Below are 18,036 nucleotides of genomic sequence, written 5' to 3'. Positions count from 1 at the left end.
CCAATCTGAGTCAACAGCAAACAAGTATGCCTTGGATGTTTGATCTATCCTTTTCTAATTAAGATAGAGGTGACCTCATTCTTTTTTCCACACACTCATGAAATTATTCTAATTTCAGAGTCAAGCAATGATCTCACAAGAGCCAAGAAATGATTGCTTAGTCTTGATATATCCAGGTCAGTACACTTTAAATCTAAATTATATGTTATTATTAATTTTTAAAAAATATTTAATGTTTCCTTCATTGATTTGCTATTATGTCAGCAATGTTATGGTGTAATAATATTATCTAAAAAAATAATATCTCTTTTTAGAGGGCTTTTAATAATTTCTTTTAATATATTTTGCCTAGTCTCTGTTCCTGGTTTGATTCTGACAATACAACCCTTGAGAGCTTTGGACCAAGTTGCACAAATTTTCTCTTGTACTGTTAATCGTAGTGGAGCTTTGCCACTTCTTACCAGTAGCACTGTCAATCCCTCCACTTCCCAGGAAGAAATAAAGCCAGTGATGTTTAGTTCTTTCTAAAATTCATTCTACAGAGGGGTTTTTCTCATGAAGAGCTGAAAATTCTCCTCCTTTCCAATAAAGATAGGCCTGCACAATTTAAATCAGCACACAATGAACATACTGGTCAGAGAAGGGCTAAGATATAGCAGTATATTTTTTTTCACCCTGGAAGTAGAGAAGGTTACACTGGCCCTGGCACTGGTTTTACTATAATAAACTCTTTTCTTTCTTGCATTCTAGCTGAGAAAGCCCATTATAATCATCAATCAAGTCTCCCAAGGAACATGGAAAGCAGATGTACTGTTGCATCTACTTCACAAAACAATAACTGAGAAAAAATGGTTTTCCTAAGGTCCAAGAGGCCATAACAGAGTTGGAAAATATCCCACAATTTCCAGCCTTTAAATACAGAAATTATCTTCTCCACCGCACAAGGAAAGGCAGGAAACCTTCATTCCTAAAAACAGGAACGTTTCTTTGGATTAAGGATTAGGAATGAACACCAGCCATTACAAGCAATGTCCATCTTGGAATTGTATTTGTCTCAGTGAAGAATAGGCCTCTATTACTGAGTATCTAGTCCTCATTACTGATAAGAAATCTTCATCATGGATTGCAGATGTTTGTTGACTTTTGCCCTAGCAATCCCAATTTTTTCATTTCAGTTCCAACCAGCTGCTGTACTGCCAAGAAAACAGAATCACAGCTCTATTAGTTACAGTAGGAAAAAAAACCAAAAACCAACCCCCAAAAAGTCAACACAGAAAACCTTGCACAATTAAGCATTTTGAAGTGCCATTTCTTATTTTCCCATTCAATGTATTTCAGAACCAACAGTATCAGAAAGATTTAGAAAGCTAAAGGAACAGGGAGAAGTAGGTGCTGCTTTTAAATGCTTTTTCAAACACAGTGTTGTAATTGGAATCAACAGTATAGTCCAGCAATTCTGTCTCACTGATACAAAACATGTGTGCTAATATCCTTCTCCAGAAGGACCAGATGTCCAAGGCAGCCAAGGATTAGCAAGACATTGCCCCAGTCTGGCTCTGTATCTCAATTTGCCTAACCTATTGTGCAGCAGCCATTCTCCAACATAGCTGTAGCACCTGGAGATGTGTAGCAATTGTTAATAAAAACTCCTAGTGGCTGATGTGGATTGTGGAAGAAGCTTCTTTCCACATTTCCATCTTTTTTTTTTTTTTTTGTCAATCACTGGGCTTATACAACAGCTTTTTCAGGGTCCCTTGATGGCAGCAGTTTATTTTCCATAAAAGGGCAACACCAAAATTAAAGCTGTTCATGCTAATGGATTGTGGGACGTGATTAATCAGTGGTGAGGACTGTGATTTCAGTGAGCTGCCCTTTAACTGGTCTGGCCAGAGAGGTTTAAAACACTGTGATTGCTGACACCTTCCCCGTGCTGACAATTATCATCCACTCAGCCAAACAGAGCAAATAAGCCACTAATGTACCACAGTTACAGCAGAGAGCTTTGTCAGCATGTTTTTAATACTGGGATTCAAGTAAGAGCTTCAGATAACATTTGCCACTCATTCCAATATCCCACCACTCTCCCTTTCTTACTTGGAGCCTTATTTATGCATGTTGGTTGTGGCATAACCCATGGACAGGACTTTGCAGCTTGAAAATTAGATACTGTCATACATGTCACAGAAGATCAAATGAAGCTTTCCAATATACTGCCCCAGAGGTATTAACTTCTTAGAATGGCTCTCCTTTTCCCAAAGGATTGAAATAATCTGCCCAGAAAGTATGATCCTGGCAGTCAGCTCCAACTGTTTTAGTAGAAGACTGGGGGAGCTTCTGGTATTATTTAATAACTGTAGCTTCTGGCAAGGGTTTAATATGCACATTTAAGCACTTTATTTAGCTCTGCTTGTCTGCATGCTAGATTGGATCTGTGGGGCACTGAAATACAGCATAAAATGTAGTTATGCTCCCTCTGAGAATTTCTCACTCACTCTGGGTCCAGCCTTAACTAAGAATCGTTATCTTTTCACCTGAGGCAGGTTCTCCTTTGCAAAGCTAACAATTTTATAGTTGTAAATAAAGAAACAGAAACAATCAGTGGCCCAAGTAATACAGCAGCAATAGACCCTTTAACTATCAAAATGTCATCTGAAGCCTGCTGTTTTCTCCACTTGTGGCTCCACAGGGCTATAATTTATTTTAGAAATTTGGTTACAATAGATGAGAGTGGAGGTTTCTCGAACCAAGCCAACTGAAACATTTTCAAACAGCAATCCTACATATTATTCCACAGACCACATACGGCAAAGAGAACAGTAAGATGAAAGACAAAAAATCCACTAACAAAGGGTTTGCCTCTATGAAGCAATTTGTCTCTACATTTAATGACTTTAGGTGTGATATAATTTATGGCTTGGAGTTCAGCAGAATCTAATGTCATGAAGACATTCTGTAATACAGCTATTTCTGTGGTATGATTGCCCATTTTTTTTCACTGAGTTGAGTCTTGCAACAAAAGGAAACACTTTTACCTTCACATGCCCCCAAGAGAATTTTATAACACACCTCCAACCTGATTTAGAAATGCAAAGCAATATGTTTTCTGCATAAAACAGTATATCAAAAGTCTAACAGCAATAATAAGCCTCATTCAAATGGTAACTGGAGTTGTCAAGAAATATTCCATTCCTGTGCAAAAGGATAAAAGATTACTATAGTCACCTTCAACTTCTATGCCCACCTCTTACATGTGCACACAAACACAGAAAAAGTGCTGTTGAGATCTGCTTCAGACAGCTGTAATAAATCATCAGAACCCATCAGTCCTTCCAGCACCAGACAGGCTGATAAACAACTGCTGATCCAGGAGTGTCATGGAAAATGTTCTGTGTACTAGAAACCACAATGCTGAGCAAATTTTGATATTGGCCCGTTGGTACACTATGCCACAGATGCTGAATAAGTCAAAATACTCAAATTAACACGCTGCTCACATGCTAAAAAAGGGAGATTCACAGAATGGCTTTTGACCTCTAGAAGAGCAGAGTTCATAACCACCTCTATGGGGAAGACATCAGTAGAAGGTCTGGGTTAAGAAGGCTTCTGACAGCACAAGGAAAAACAAACAAAACACAACAGCAAAAGCAGTCTGAGGTCCAGCGTGTATTCAAAAAATTACTTCACCCTGTGAAGCCAAAGAAGGCACCTCTGCAATGCATTCCTTAACATCCCCCTGCACAGGTGGCCACAGCAAGCTGACAGAGGGTCCTCCAGCATCTTTACTTTCTAGAGGCAGCCAGAGAAGACCAAACACTTGTTCTGAGATCTCCAAACAAGAAGGAAAAACAAAACCAAAACCAAACAAAACCAAAATAAATCCTTTTAAAAAGAAAAAAAAAAAAATTAAACTCAGCTCCACTCTCATTTTTCTCCACTTGCACAGTACTGTTAAAAAGAAACACTAGAAGAAAGAAGTTTGCTGGTCCATGTAAATCCCTTACAATAAACACAAGTAAATAATTTTTGTTACCGAGAAATTTGGAACAGTGTATGCCTACTGATTTGAAGTAAAGAAAAATGATGACTTTTATGTCATTTATGCTTCTTTAACTGTCTTCACACCTGAAAGTTGCACAAAAATGCATACCAACAAAAAATTATGTCCCTTCTAGCCCCTTACTGGCATCCTTACATGTATTATCAAGCCCCATGTCATTACCTTCAGATTTTAAAACTAGACTTAACTAAGAAGCTTCTAGACATTATTTTTAGAGAAAATTGGTCTTATTCATATACAGTTAGTTGCAAATGTAAAAGACAACATTCACTCTTTCATTTATGAACTGAGGGCATCTGGATTATTTTATCCTCCTGTCATTTTCTGGCTGTGATATTGTTGAATACATGAATGTGGGAAGTGCCAGAAATAATTCAATTTTAGAACTTGATTTATATTAACAAACTTGAGAAAGAAAAAAAAAAAAGTAACATAAATCATTATTACCATTCCCTATTCCTTATTTTAATAAATGAATTGTCAGGCGTCTTTTACCTAATTTTTTAGAGAGGTTGTAAGTCTTTTTGATTCGAATAATTCCACTCTAGTTTTGAGATTCTGTTGTAGCCTGAGGCTGGCTGAAATATGTGCTTTGAAAGGGTTAATTTGTGGAACACACTATAAAAGGCAGCAGTAAAAGCTGTGACTCTGTTCAAAAGGACAGTGGCACTAAGAAGGGGCTGAAAAATAAATAAACAAACCACTACAGGGTGGAATCACAAACTTACAGAGACCTTAATGGAGAACTGACCTCCTTAAATTCTAGAATGTAAATATGCTATTCTAATGAAATTACACCTTTGCCTTAATATTTATCACTCTGGCTTATTTAATCCCAAATACGGACTTTATTGATTGAATAGCATCAGTCATAATTCTCTCTGCTTCTCTTTCCAGTTTATACCTTCTGTGCACTGATCTTCCAGCTTGATCAAAGTGCTTTTTACATCAAAACAATCATGTTTATCCCTCAGCTAATCTGAAGCCAACTTTTAAATGTTTAGCCCTCAAGACTAATCCACAGGGATATTAGCTATGTTGTTTGAACCATAAAATAAACCCAGACAAACTGATTTTTTTTTTTTTTCTGACACAGAGAAGTAACCAGATCTAACATATTCTGCTTGCAATTTTCACCCAAGAGTTGCTTAGACAGTTTTCTTGGCAATGAAGATTCAAGAAAGTAAAATACAAATCTGATGAAAGTCAGGTTTATTGTTAACCTTGTTCAATCTTGTCACAATTGCAGTGACTTTGCAGAGCTCATGAAGTAGGAGGTACCTAGGGCTGCTGTTGAGGCAACCCCAAAATACAGACTTTCTAACTTTATATCAGTGACAGACAATTCCTGGGGGAGGGCGGGGGGAAAGGCAGCAAGAATGTAAGAGCTTCCAGAGTTTGTGAAAGTGTATGACAATTTGTGGAATTCTTTCCCATGGAAAAGAATGTGCTGTTGGGAATGGACTTTGAACAAAAAGCAACATTTGAATGTAGGCATCCATGTGTCATGGCAAATCAGGAATGTTTAACCATTAGGCACTGAGAAATATTTTGCCCCATAATCAATTTTTATTTAATACAGAAATAATCAAATAGATTTGTTTATGAAGTTTGTGTACCAGAGACACCAGCTTAGGTGATCAAAGAAACCAGCCCGACACATGCAGAGTCAGTCCCTGCCCTCAGTGATCCCTGGTTTTCCACTTCCATGACAGGGATTGCCAACTTCTTTCACTACCAGGGATCCACATCATTTCAGTGGAAGCTGGAATAGAGACTGGCTTTAATCTCTCAAAAATCCTGCATCAGTGTTTTCCAGGTCAAACATAGACTGCTTATTTGACATCTTCCACTTGGCTCTTCCCACAAGCTCTAACAGAATCCTACCAAGCTCCTGTCATTGTTCCCTGCCCACAGTGCCTGTTGTTATGTACCCATTGAGCTGCCTTAGCTCCCTTAAAATACCATCTGACCCTGAAAGCAGCAAAGGTAAGATTTTTCTCTTTCTCAGAAAGTCTTTTATTGACCTGCAAAGGATTTGAGAAAATAACTGAAGTGTGCAAGCTAAGCATTAGACCTCAGATTCTCCGAGGTATTTGGGCTTAAGAATTTCATTTCTATGAAGATGAGACTGTCTGAGATGCTCACTCACTTCATGATAGCCTCATTTCTAATTTATTGAACACAGGTTGGCTTAGTTAGTTTTGTAAGTCACACCAATGACATAAAACTGTCTTATACTCAACAGCAGCAAAGAGTCAAATAGGAACATTCCAAGTGACTCAGTCAAGGGTAGGAAGAGGTAGCATGTAACTCACTGCAAGCCAAAAACGTAAGGAAATTAGGAAAAAAATATCAGGCAAGGAAATAAAAAGTATTTTGAAGACCAAAAGATAGATCATAGGAATCTCTGAGGAGATACTGAAAAATCAGTCAGAAAAAAAATCTTTGGCTGAATTATTAAAAGTCCAGAATTTTTAAAGACAGCAGAAATTATTTTCCTGGAATAATCTGGAAAGAAGAAATGAAAACTCAGAACAAGAACAAGAACAAGAACAAGAACAGGAACAAAAACAAAAACAAAAACAAAAACAAAAACAAAAACAAAAACAAAAACAAAAACAAAAACAAAAACAAAAAAGCAGCAGAAGAGCTCAAGCATCACTGAGTAAAGGCTTTCTTTATTTGAAATTCTTTTCCCACTAGAAACCAAAACAACATCTTTTAATGGGTTCTTTTTTATCACTTTTGGACATTAGTCACAAATCAGGCAAGAAGTGAATCCAGAGGCAAATTTTTGCTGATCAACAGAAAAGAGTGTAAGTACTTGCAGGCCAGTGGCAGTGGGCTTTGAATTTGCAGAGTGTATGGGAAAACATTCTATCCCAACAAGTCCATGAGAGAATACAGGAAAGGCAGCAGATTTTCATATAGACTCATTTATATTTTATCCTCATAGTTCAAATATTTTTATCTTATCATTGTGAGGATCTCTAGAGCTGCAGGCATTTATTGCCAGGAATGAACAATCAAATTCAGTTTACATAAAGGTAACTTGAAAGTTAGCTCATTGACTGTCAAGCAGTTTTTTGTTACGAATAACTTCAGAAGATGTAGTTATTTCATGTCTGATGGGGATTTGATATTCTTATTCAAACTTTTCACTTGTTTATTCAAACATTTCTCCATAACCTAAAACTAACATCCCCCAAATTCAGATAAAATCCCTATTATACTAGTATTTCTGAATCATCCATTGCCAAGAATTGCTAGAAATCTCATTTTTTAAATATTTTTTACTATTTACTTTTTTCAGTCAGCTATCTAGAGAACATTTGACAAATAAGGCAATGGCCTGGAAATACATAGCCACAAAAGATGCATCACTAGTTGCTTTTACAGCTTAGTTCTGCTCTCAGTTTTTAAAAGAATGCATCTGTTGTCTTAGTATTTTGCTCTGGGCGCTTACATTGAGTACAGGGACTCTCAGGCCTCTCACTGCAGCTGTCTTGCTCATAAAGCACCAGTTTTTCAGAGTGACTCGTTAGTAACAAACCCTCTACAAATAAAAGTCATGGGGAAGAAACACAGGTAAACAGACACAGGTAAGAGCACACAACTGCATATTATAGAGTGTTTTGCTAGGCATAAACCTAATTTGTACACACAAACAAATGTGTGTTTGGAAAAACTAGCATTATAGTTCCCTTTTCCAAAATCAGCGCCTATTTAAAGAAAAATTGGTACGATCTGCACATGAAAACCACAAATTTTGTACCGCTCTGAGCTGGTGTTGTCACAGTGTGAAGTGATTTTTGTATTTAGATGCTGCTTTTGCTAGCAGTGGCTTTTGTCAATCCTTCACATTTGTATCAAGTATGAATTCTGCCAAAACAGGCCTGTGGTTCTGGTCTTCATTTTAGCTAAAGCTGCAGTGATCCTTGAGCTACATGCCCTTCAGTTCTGAGTTTAATTTCTAATCAGAAGCTGAAGATGTTATGAGTGATTCTGGGAGTTGAATTTAATCCACATGATTTCAGTGTGTTCTGACTGAAGATTCTAGTTTTTGGTCTGTTTTCCTCTACCTTGTGCCAAAGCTTTGACAAATTGACAAATATCAGGGACACACTGAGGCTCCACATATGGATGAAAACCAAGGACAGATGGAAGAAGGAGTTTCAGTACAAATTGCTGTGCAAAAATTAATGCTTAATAAAATAAAAATCCTTTATTTATAATACTAGCTTTTTGTTTTCATCTCAAATTAATATACATCACAAGATGCAGTTCATAATTTTCTCTTAATTTGCAGTTTTAGGTTTTTACAGTGGTTAATAAAAAAAAGCTTAACATTGTTGTTTTGTTTTGTTTTGTTTTGTTTTGAAAGACAGCCTTAAAGTTGACCCAAGTCACTGACACATGCATCCATGAGATCTAACATGATAATTGCTGCATAAGATATATTAAGGTTCTGTGTACTTTCTAAATCATTATATTAACATAATGGATGTGTATGCATATTTTGCATACGGAACAAAAAAATATCAAGATCTAGCTATTTCAAAATGACTATTTACTAAAAGAGCCTGATTATAACAGAGATATTTCAAAGGATAAAGAGAAATAAGAAAAAAAAAAAAGCACCTGTGCTTTTCAGAGTCCTTTTTAGATATTTTCCCTCTTTGGACAATGAACTGAGCTGAGCATTTGAAATCACATTGCCCATCTTCCAGCTTCCTCCCAGTGATTCTATCAAAGGAGGCAGATACTTTGTATTGTCCATAAAAAAGAATAATGTCTACTCACATGGAAAAATATCTCTCTTCCTATTTTCCTGCATATATAGAATCACCAAATTCACCATTCCCATATTTTAACAGCCCCTCTAATGTTATATCCAAGCAAATCAAGAAAGGCTGTAACAATCACTCTTTGCTCCTTCCCAGCTTATAAGAGGCCCCGCATAACTCATTTGTAGCACACTTAACTTTGGTTTGCATGACAAACTGTGTAGTGAGGCTGCTCAGAGGAGGAAACTCAAATAAAGACACTGAATTTGTATTAGGGAGCAGGGGGAGAAGTGGCTCACTGAAATTTGAAAAATCAAGTACCGTGACAGCTGCTGCTGCTGTAATGCTCTTGCAAACCCCAGATTGCCATGTTATTCAGTGCATCTGCACTGAATTTCCTGGGTTACTGTAACACATTACAAGGATGTGCTTTGATGTGTCCCACATAAATGTCCTCACCACCACACCCTCTTCCTTTCCCTCCCCTCTCTACCTACTCCCGGCCCTAGGACCCTGCAGTCCACAGCAATGTCATGCTGCATGCCTTCCTGCTCACATGAGCAGCAGTTGTTAGAGAAATGGATCCAAAAGAAACAGTCAATAAAAACAGAAACAGCTGTAACAATTTTACATGGCATGGTTCTGATTTCTGGGTATATCCTCTGCACACATGTTTTATTTTTCCCTTTTCTTCTACCTTTCCCAAGTAACAGGGTATGGTGTTGTGGAAAAACAGCCATTAGGAAAGGAACAATGCAACAAATAAATTCTTCCTGCAGATTTTATCACTTGAAAAATTGAGCTACTTAGATTTTTAAAAACTTTTAAAGAAGTGGTAAAAAGGGAAATAGATGGCTAAAGAGAAGAGAAATAATTAGTGGGCAGAATAAAAAGAGACTACAGGTTCTACAGGCAGCTGTAGATTTTTTTGCAGAAGAGGCCTGACAATATTTTAAAACCTACTGTCTCCACATTCTGCCCCACTTACACCCTTCAGCTGAAGGGCAGCTGTAGCTGTTGGCATTTGGACAAGACTTTTTTGATGTGAGAAGCATCTAAACTGACTTTAATGAAAGATTGTGCATCACTTCTATATTATTTACAGCAAAACAAGGAGCCTTGGGGGCATCCTACTTAGTTCAGACAACAAATAGTGGCATCTAAGTTTTAAGCCATGCTTATATCCCCAATAGAAGGGATATTGTCATTCTCCACCAAATACAGAAAGAACCCAGAGCACCTGAGTCCTTACCATACTGAAGGGATAGAAAGTAATAGGTGTGATCCAACTAGAAAATTTTACAAATGTATTTAGTCAACACAAGACTTCTGAAGAAGGAAGTAAGTAGTAGTCTTGAAATACATCTATGAAATACTTTAAAAATCTGGCAATTAATTGATGCTTTTCAGTCTAGGAAGGCATGGCTCTGTCACAGCATAGGGTGATTTCTTGATCAGTTGCCATAGACAGCACAGGCTATTGGTGGCACAGATTTCAGTTCACAGCAGACATTTCAGAAAGTACCCAGAAAACCTGCTCATCTCTCTAATTGCACTGTAGACATATCAAAAAACTTCATTACTGTCTTGAGCATCTGACATCAGATTGCATAGGGAACTCACAGGATTTACACAAGATCAACTCACAAAATCCCTCCTTTCTACCTACAATTCTACCTACAATTTCATTTGTCCAGAGCAGAAATTTAAAACAGAATAAAAAGACGAATCTCAAACATTCAACTGTATTTTCAGTCTTGTAAGCAAAGAGAAAAAAACATGCGATTGAGGCTTTCTAGGTGTCTTGATTAAAGCTTTTAACTGAAGGAAAAAATGTGCACAGATGGTGTGATGATATATACCTACTTTTTCCTTAACTGGAATACTCTCCAAAGAAACAAAATATCTAATGTCTATTCCTCACTTCCAAATCCATAATTCTCCACAGACCACACTAAACACTGTGTCACAGAGCATTCGGGAGCACTTTAAAATTACCACTAAAATACTAAGCAGCAAAGGAATATCATTTTCAGCAGAGCAAACACATTATATTACCACCCAAATGTATTTTAACATACAAATATGGTGATATTTTTCAGCCTTACTATCATAGTACAGGAAAGTCCTTCAAATTCACACTCTCAACCAGTGACACAAATGTCCTTAATCCAGACCCCCAAAATACAACTTGATGTCTTAACCTCTGGGCTTCAGAGGAAGGGAAATGAAAATACTATCTCTTTTTAGTTATGAAGCTTTTTAATCTTATCAAAAATGCCTAGAAGAAAAATAAAAAGCTCAACTTCTAGCAGCAATTTCTAAGTCCATACAAATTTTAGTTGACAGGCATGGACAGGAGTAATTAGTTACAACAGACGTCTGCTAATAAGCCCAAGGACCATCTAGTTCCTTGCAATGATTTCTCAGTGACATCAAAATTCTGTGGAAGAGCACGCTGCGCACAATGTAGATTAAGTTTGCATAAGTAATCAAAAAACTTAGTATAAACCCCTCTGGTAGGAGATGCCACAGCAGCAGCTCTTCTTTCAGGTTGCATTACACCTTTTCCATTTATTTTCCAGTTAGAATTCAGAGTGCTCAGTGAAATGTGTTCCATGGGCCAGGCTGTGTGAAGGCTTTGGCCAGGTGTTGAACCATGTTGTCTGGCCTCTGGCTCTTTTGATGTCATAAATTATTTTATTGACTAACTCACATATTAAGCAATTAAACAGTAATATTTAACAGCACAGAAGAAATTTTAAGTAGGTAGTAAGATTACTTAAAACTAATCTGGAATACAAACCCTTTAAAGCTTAAGTGCTTTGCTAATGTAACTGTCAGGCACAACCTGCTTGTTCACAAGAGTTAAAATGGAGAAGTGATTGCAAGGGTCCCTGCAGTTCCCTTGAAATCTGTTGTCATATCCAGGGCTGTCCACAGCATACCAGAGCTCACATTTGCCAGATGCCAAAACACAACAGGCAAAGCTTCTTACTGCTTGTGCTCTGATTTAAAGGCACCTCAGACCTCCCCAACACAAGCATGAGAAGCAGGACAGGGAGAAGAACTGGACTGCAGGTTGCTGCAAAACACAGGCAGTGCATAAGCAATTCAGATCTGAAGAGATGTCCCAAGGACAGAACTTAAGCTTGGACTATGCTATTCTGCATATCTAGGGGGGAAAAAGTGCTTTCACAAATAGCTACAACACTCACTTTTTTTTTTTTTCAGGATAGTTTCGTGAATTTGATGCCATGAGATAAAGGACAAATGGTTAGAACAGAAATTGTCACATATTCTGCAGTTACTAAGAACAAAGAACTTCTGTTCTGCACTCTTCACATAATACAGCAGCTTTGTTTTTAGATAGTTGTGGAGAAACATCTCTGCAGACAGTTGTAAATTCTAACACCCCATGCTCAGGGAATAGTGGAAATGCAGGCCTTAGGTGGTCAGTAACCACCAAACTTTTGTAACTCTGAGTTTATTGCCAACATGTGTTGATAAATGCTGACCTAGGCTCTCCTTTGAAACATATAAAACACATCTTTGGAGCAGGTAGCACTAAAGGCTTTAGAAGCCATCCTTTCAGTTCTGTCAAGCCATCACCAATGTGAGTGTTTTGTTTAGCATCTACTGATGTAGTGTGGCGTTTCTCTGCACAGCACCCAGGCCAGAGTCCAATATTAGCCATAAATTCTCAGGTACATAAAATGAACAGAACTCAGCTCAGTGGTGAATAAGTATGGTAGTCCATGGTGTTTTCTTCCACATCATGTTCAGCAAGAGCATGATGGTGCAGTCTGTGCTCATTCTCTGGTCCTGTTTGATGTCTTCTACATGACTGCTAGCCATCCAGTTCAAGTTAGTAATTTAAGATACATCTCTATCAGAAGGAGGAAGCAAGAGAAGTCTCCACGGAACTCAATCCATCATGAACAATACCTCAGAAAAGTATTATTTATTTTCCCCTGAATTTTCCTCATGAGCGCAGAAGTTAACTGAAACTTCCTCAGATGAAGTATCCAGTTCAAGAGTTAGAAAACAAAAACCACAAAATGAAGCTGTGATTGCAGAATAGATAAGCATACACTTGTGCAAGAATTATTCTGGCTCAACAATAACATTGAAGATGTGGTCTTTAGTATAAGCAAGTAACCGTATACACAGGCTTCAGCAGCTCTTCCTCTTTCCCCATTTTGAAATCTACAGTAGCACTCTGAATCCACTATGAACATAACTAGTTCATGCTTGTCACCTCCCCAGTCTGCAATCAGCACCACTTCCCTTTTGAAAGCTCACTTTCAGGGCTGCAGGGAGAAGCTTTTAGTCACTATGCTTTTTCATACCTCTGAATATTTCTGATCAAACCACAATAATATATTTTTAATAAAACTGCTGTGGCCCCAGTCATTGAAAACTGAGCAGCTTTTTAAGCACGTGCAATTTCTTAGACTGTTAAACAAAGATAAATGCTTCACAGTAAATATTTAGGTAAAATCACATTCTGCAAATGGATTCCTGAGGACATCACATAACAGAGATTGAAAAAAACAGCTTATGTGTGTTTGTAAAAACATATGCTTTTCACATTAGAATCTAATAAAAACATGAAAGACAGCTCTGTGTACATTCCCACAGAAGTAATAGTGGCAGGAGGAAAGGGAGATTCTCATCCCTCTCAGGCAAGGTCCCCCTGATCTTTAGACTGCTTTTGACCTTTAGCGAAACCTGAGCAGATGATTTCACTCTTTCTACTTTACATCAGATGGGAATCAACTCAGCACTGGATGACTGTGTCTTAGAGGGCTGTCAAGGAGTGATATTTTGGAAGGACAGTTCAAAGTACCTGAAAAAGAATTTTAAATATCTCATTAAAAAACCTTGAGGAATACTCATTAGAGAAGGAGATTTTTAAGGAAAGGTCCAGGAGTTGCTGTGAGAAAGTCTCATTTTCGGTTACATGAGACTTGGCATGTCTGAGCTCAGCTTCACTCCTGTAACTTTCACTGCCAAAGATAATAAATAATTAGTATTCATTCTACCTAAAATGTTAGAGAAATCTGATATTCAACAAGATTCCCTTCAAAACCGTTCAGAAAGGAATGACCAACGGGGTAAAAAACTGTATTTCAAGTCATAATCACATTCTTCCAGAGTGCTAGGTGATCTTGTTCCTCTGACAGTGAGAATATCCTCTTTGCTCATACAGAATTTCTGAAGTATATTTACTGAAGCACTGTTACTAAATCTCCTAAGATCATTTACTGCGGTGCCGTGGCTCCTGACAGCATTCCCTCCATTAGGCATCATATTGGCCCAAATGTGTTTGCCTTCAGGGCAAGGTGTAAGGTTCATCTATTCATTCAGGTTTACGCCAGCAGAATGAATGCAAAGCCTTGACTATTGGGTTGCTTACACAAAGAAGGTAGGGTGTGAATTTACAAGCGACCGTATGAATTCACGCCGTGTTAGCTTCTCCCTGCATGTGCACTTTTACATGAGTTGAGGAAGGCACTTCATGCAAAGGAACCCTCAATGTGCCCTCTCAGCATCCACAGGAGGTTTCAGTGCAGTCATTTCACATAACACAACGCCATCTCACATCTTAGTTTGCTGATGGTAATTTAGGCAAAACTTTGCACTGTGGATTTGTCTGATTTCCAAGAAAGCACTGGTCAACACTCAAAACAATTCTCGTAAAACTACAACAGAAATAAAGCTGCATAAAAGAAGGTATTGCTTCCTGCAGAAGAGGTTTTACAGCGACTTCTGTGAGCCAGAGCAAAGTTTGATAAGATCCTTGTTTATCCCTGAAAGAATTTTCTACCAAGGTTGTTGACATAGAAACCAAGAAAGAAGGAAGGATAAATAAGAGAAATCTGCAACTGTCTATTCCAATAAGCACTTTGTCTCTGATGACCAATGAGTAAAGTGTAAACTTATGAGTTTTGTAAGAATGTATAAAAAGTATGCATGCTATAGACAGTTTGAAACCTTCTGAAAATTGAATGTGTTGCTTTGTATTGTCTCTGTCTCAATTATCACAGCCTCCCAAATAAAAAATTATATTTTTTGTGGCTATATGTGTACCTTGGAGTACACATACATGTGTCACTTTTAGGAGTCACATTAATTTGCCTTCCATTTACTTAAGAATCAATTCTTCTGGTTTTTATACTTAGGTGTTATAAAAATATCTAGAATTTCTCCTCACTTGAACAAAAGCATTTCTCTACCTAGGAAAAGTGCATATTCCAAGAAATAGAAAGTTGATTCCTAGGATCTCAAATTCATATGCAAATTTCTGTGAGCTCAGAACAATTAACTTTTTAGCATATCTCAAATCATCATGCAAGTGCCTGTGAACCTCCTTTATCAGCGGCCCACCTGATGTAACTTAACAGCACTGCATCTGCTTCAACAATAGCCTGCCAATTTTCATACATAAGAGTATGGTCCAATTTGTTTCCCAGAGAGGGAATAGTAAGGTAAGACATGTATGCTTTTCATGACAACATTTTCTTGCTAGAGCACAAGTAAAAAAAAGTCTGTTCTTTAAAGCAGACTGCATCAAGGAAAAAAAAAATCATCTCCCACCCCCAGTTAATTAATTTAAAATTCTTAGTAGGTCAAGATCTACTTCAGGGTCTTACAAGTGCATGTTGTCCCATCTATGTTTGTCTTCAAAATTATAAACTCCTCAGGGTATGCTCTCTCTCTGTCTTGTTCAGTGCTGATCACGTCATCAGAGATTAGCAAATAATTCTTGTTATTAGCAAAAATAAATAATATGTGGAAAGATGTTCTCACACATGCCCTTTTGCCTGTGAAGCATGGCATGGGAGAAGATGGCCTGGGACAACTTGGCAAGAAGCAGATTTTTTAGGATATTGAAAGGTCAGGTCTCCAGACAGCGCTTCAACAGACAAGCAAGGCAAGCAGTCTTCATGTAGGCTGCTCAGTTGGGAAGAGGGATAGTCTTTGCTTCCCCAGGACTCTGTAGTAGGCTGGGCTTTCCTCTCTCTCCTCTGTATGTAACAAGCCAGCCAGGGTAACTAAAGTGCAGTAAAGTAAAATAAACAGATCTGCAAAGTGCTGAGTCCAGTCATTTTCCCCAGGAGAATCTCTGGGGCTCTGAGGATTTACTTTGGATTGTAATTAACACCTGACTGCAGCATGTTTATGAACAAAGTTAAGAAGGGAGAAAGAGAGAGAAATGTTTCAGCCTTGAACTGAATGGTCTTGAGTTGGCTCAGCTTCTATAGGCTAATTTGGCAGCAGCTGTGATTGAGTACAAAACTGAAATGAAAAAGAGCTTGGGGCTTCTTGCCACCTCCTCCTCCTTCCCTGAGCTAACTCCTACTACAAAGCATGTGTTTCCATTTAACACTGGATAAGAGTCAATTGATGTCAAATATTTATTCTTCTTTGGTATTATTAACATTATTTTCCAGTTAGGTGTAGCTTACTTCTATCTCAGATTATCTTCATTTCTTATAATCACATTGCTGCCTCAGGTTTTTTGAGAAATGTTCAATCTTCCCCTCACTTGAAGCTTTACCATATATCTAATTCTTTCTTCTCGTTTGTAGATAAAATCCTACAAGTTCTTACTGAATTAGAAAGAAAAATCTCCCACTGATATTAGCAATGAATTTAACAACAAAAACTGAGAACATCCTGGTTTCCATTATGTTCACCTCAGAATGGCTGTATGAACACACCCACTGCATTCTCTCTGTCTTTCACAGAGTTTCTGTTTGTGTTTTCCTCTTTGTTTTTGACTGACCTTAGCTAAGAAAACTCAGTTCACACAAAGATCTACTTCTAGATTAGTCTTAGGAGAGAAACTGGATTTTTGCTTCAAGGCTCACCAAAATGGAGTTTAAACTTCAGACCCCTGCTCTTTTATCATCACCCCAATAATATTCTAAAACACTGAAACCTGCTATGATTAACAGATTAATTTCCACCATCATCAATATTTCCTTTCCTGACACTCCTTTGGTGAACTGCCTATTGTGTGAGATGCCCTAATATATTAATCTCTTTTTGACAATGTAACTACAGTTTTGTGTTATTAATAAAAACAAACTATTTCCCAAAGAAACCTTGCCAAAAGGCAGTAAAAGTGCACAAATTCTCTGTCCTTCTGCTCAGCAATCTTTAATCCTAGTATATATGCCACAGCTAAATGAGTCACATTATCAAATGAATCAAAATTCTAACCTTCTTACAGTAGAGACAGAGAGCATAAAGCAATTTGTGCTACACATCAGTAATTAAACCAAACAAATAAAAAAATAAGTGCCCTAATTATTTAACCAAAATAGCTTTTTGCTTAGCCTTTTCCCAAGTCACTAGGATTTCCAGGAATTTGGTCAAATGACTGAAAATATAATAAAAATTCTGGTAAACAGACCATTTATTTTACAAACATCTCTTTGGGCAATCAGTCAAACTCCAGCATAATGCATTGTGTTTCAAAAACTTCAGATGGATTGCTTGTGGCATTTATATGTCTATCAGCCACAGAACTGGTCTGAGAAGCAGTCAGGGAACCATTTTCCTGGGATCTGGTAAAAGGTTACTTATCTATTTGTTATAATTAGTGAAAGCTTCAATCTGGGAAGATTGTCACCATAAATTTAACAAAAGCATGTTAGGTAGGTCCACTCTATCACAGTCACACAATATTAACCAATTTTGCTGTTTCTTTTTTTTTTTCTTTTTTTCCTAAATATGGGTATCTTTCACTGATTGTACTAAGGCAAACACACACTAGGAGACCAGATCTTTAGAAGTTAAGCAGTGAACATTTTAAAGTGGAATTTCCCATGATAAGCAAATCCACATTAATCTCTCACACTTCTAAAATCCTTAGAATTCTCTTTGAGATTACTTTTGGCACCAGACTATATCAGAGGCAGACATGTTAATAATTAGTTTCAATGGTATAAAGCACAGTGGTGTGGGTCTTCCCACCACACCTCCCATTCAACATCCATGAGAAGGCTGATTTTGATGCGTGTGTATTGTACCTTAGCTGACAGTCTAAAGTCCCACCAGGCACCTGGAATCATTCCCTGGGCCCGCAGGGGAGCGTGTCTTCCTTACTTCCCACCGCACAGCTTCTCAGGACTCAGTCCAGTTTTCCAGCCTTCACTGCCAACATATTTAATC

The 18,036-nt window shown here is 37.7% G+C and overlaps 1 protein-coding gene across 28 annotated transcripts in view; it reads right to left on the bottom strand.

Moving 5' to 3' along the window:
- Positions 1 to 18,036, bottom strand: part of LOC110483451 (uncharacterized) — a 425,837-nt gene that overhangs the window by 86,488 nt on the left and 321,313 nt on the right. For all 28 annotated transcript variants that reach the window (XR_014953368.1, XR_014953360.1, XR_014953366.1 and 25 more), the window contains one exon: positions 1 to 18,036. This exon is cut by the window's left edge and continues 55,029 nt beyond it. The gene's annotated coding sequence lies outside the window, so the exon portion shown is untranslated.

Source organism: Lonchura striata, chromosome 2 (assembly GCF_050655825.1).
Source record: "Lonchura striata isolate lonStrDom1 chromosome 2, ASM5065582v1, whole genome shotgun sequence".
Lineage (NCBI taxonomy): Eukaryota > Metazoa > Chordata > Aves > Passeriformes > Estrildidae > Lonchura > Lonchura striata.
Note: the sequence above shows the minus strand (reverse complement) of the source record. Positions and strands in the feature narration are given on the sequence as shown.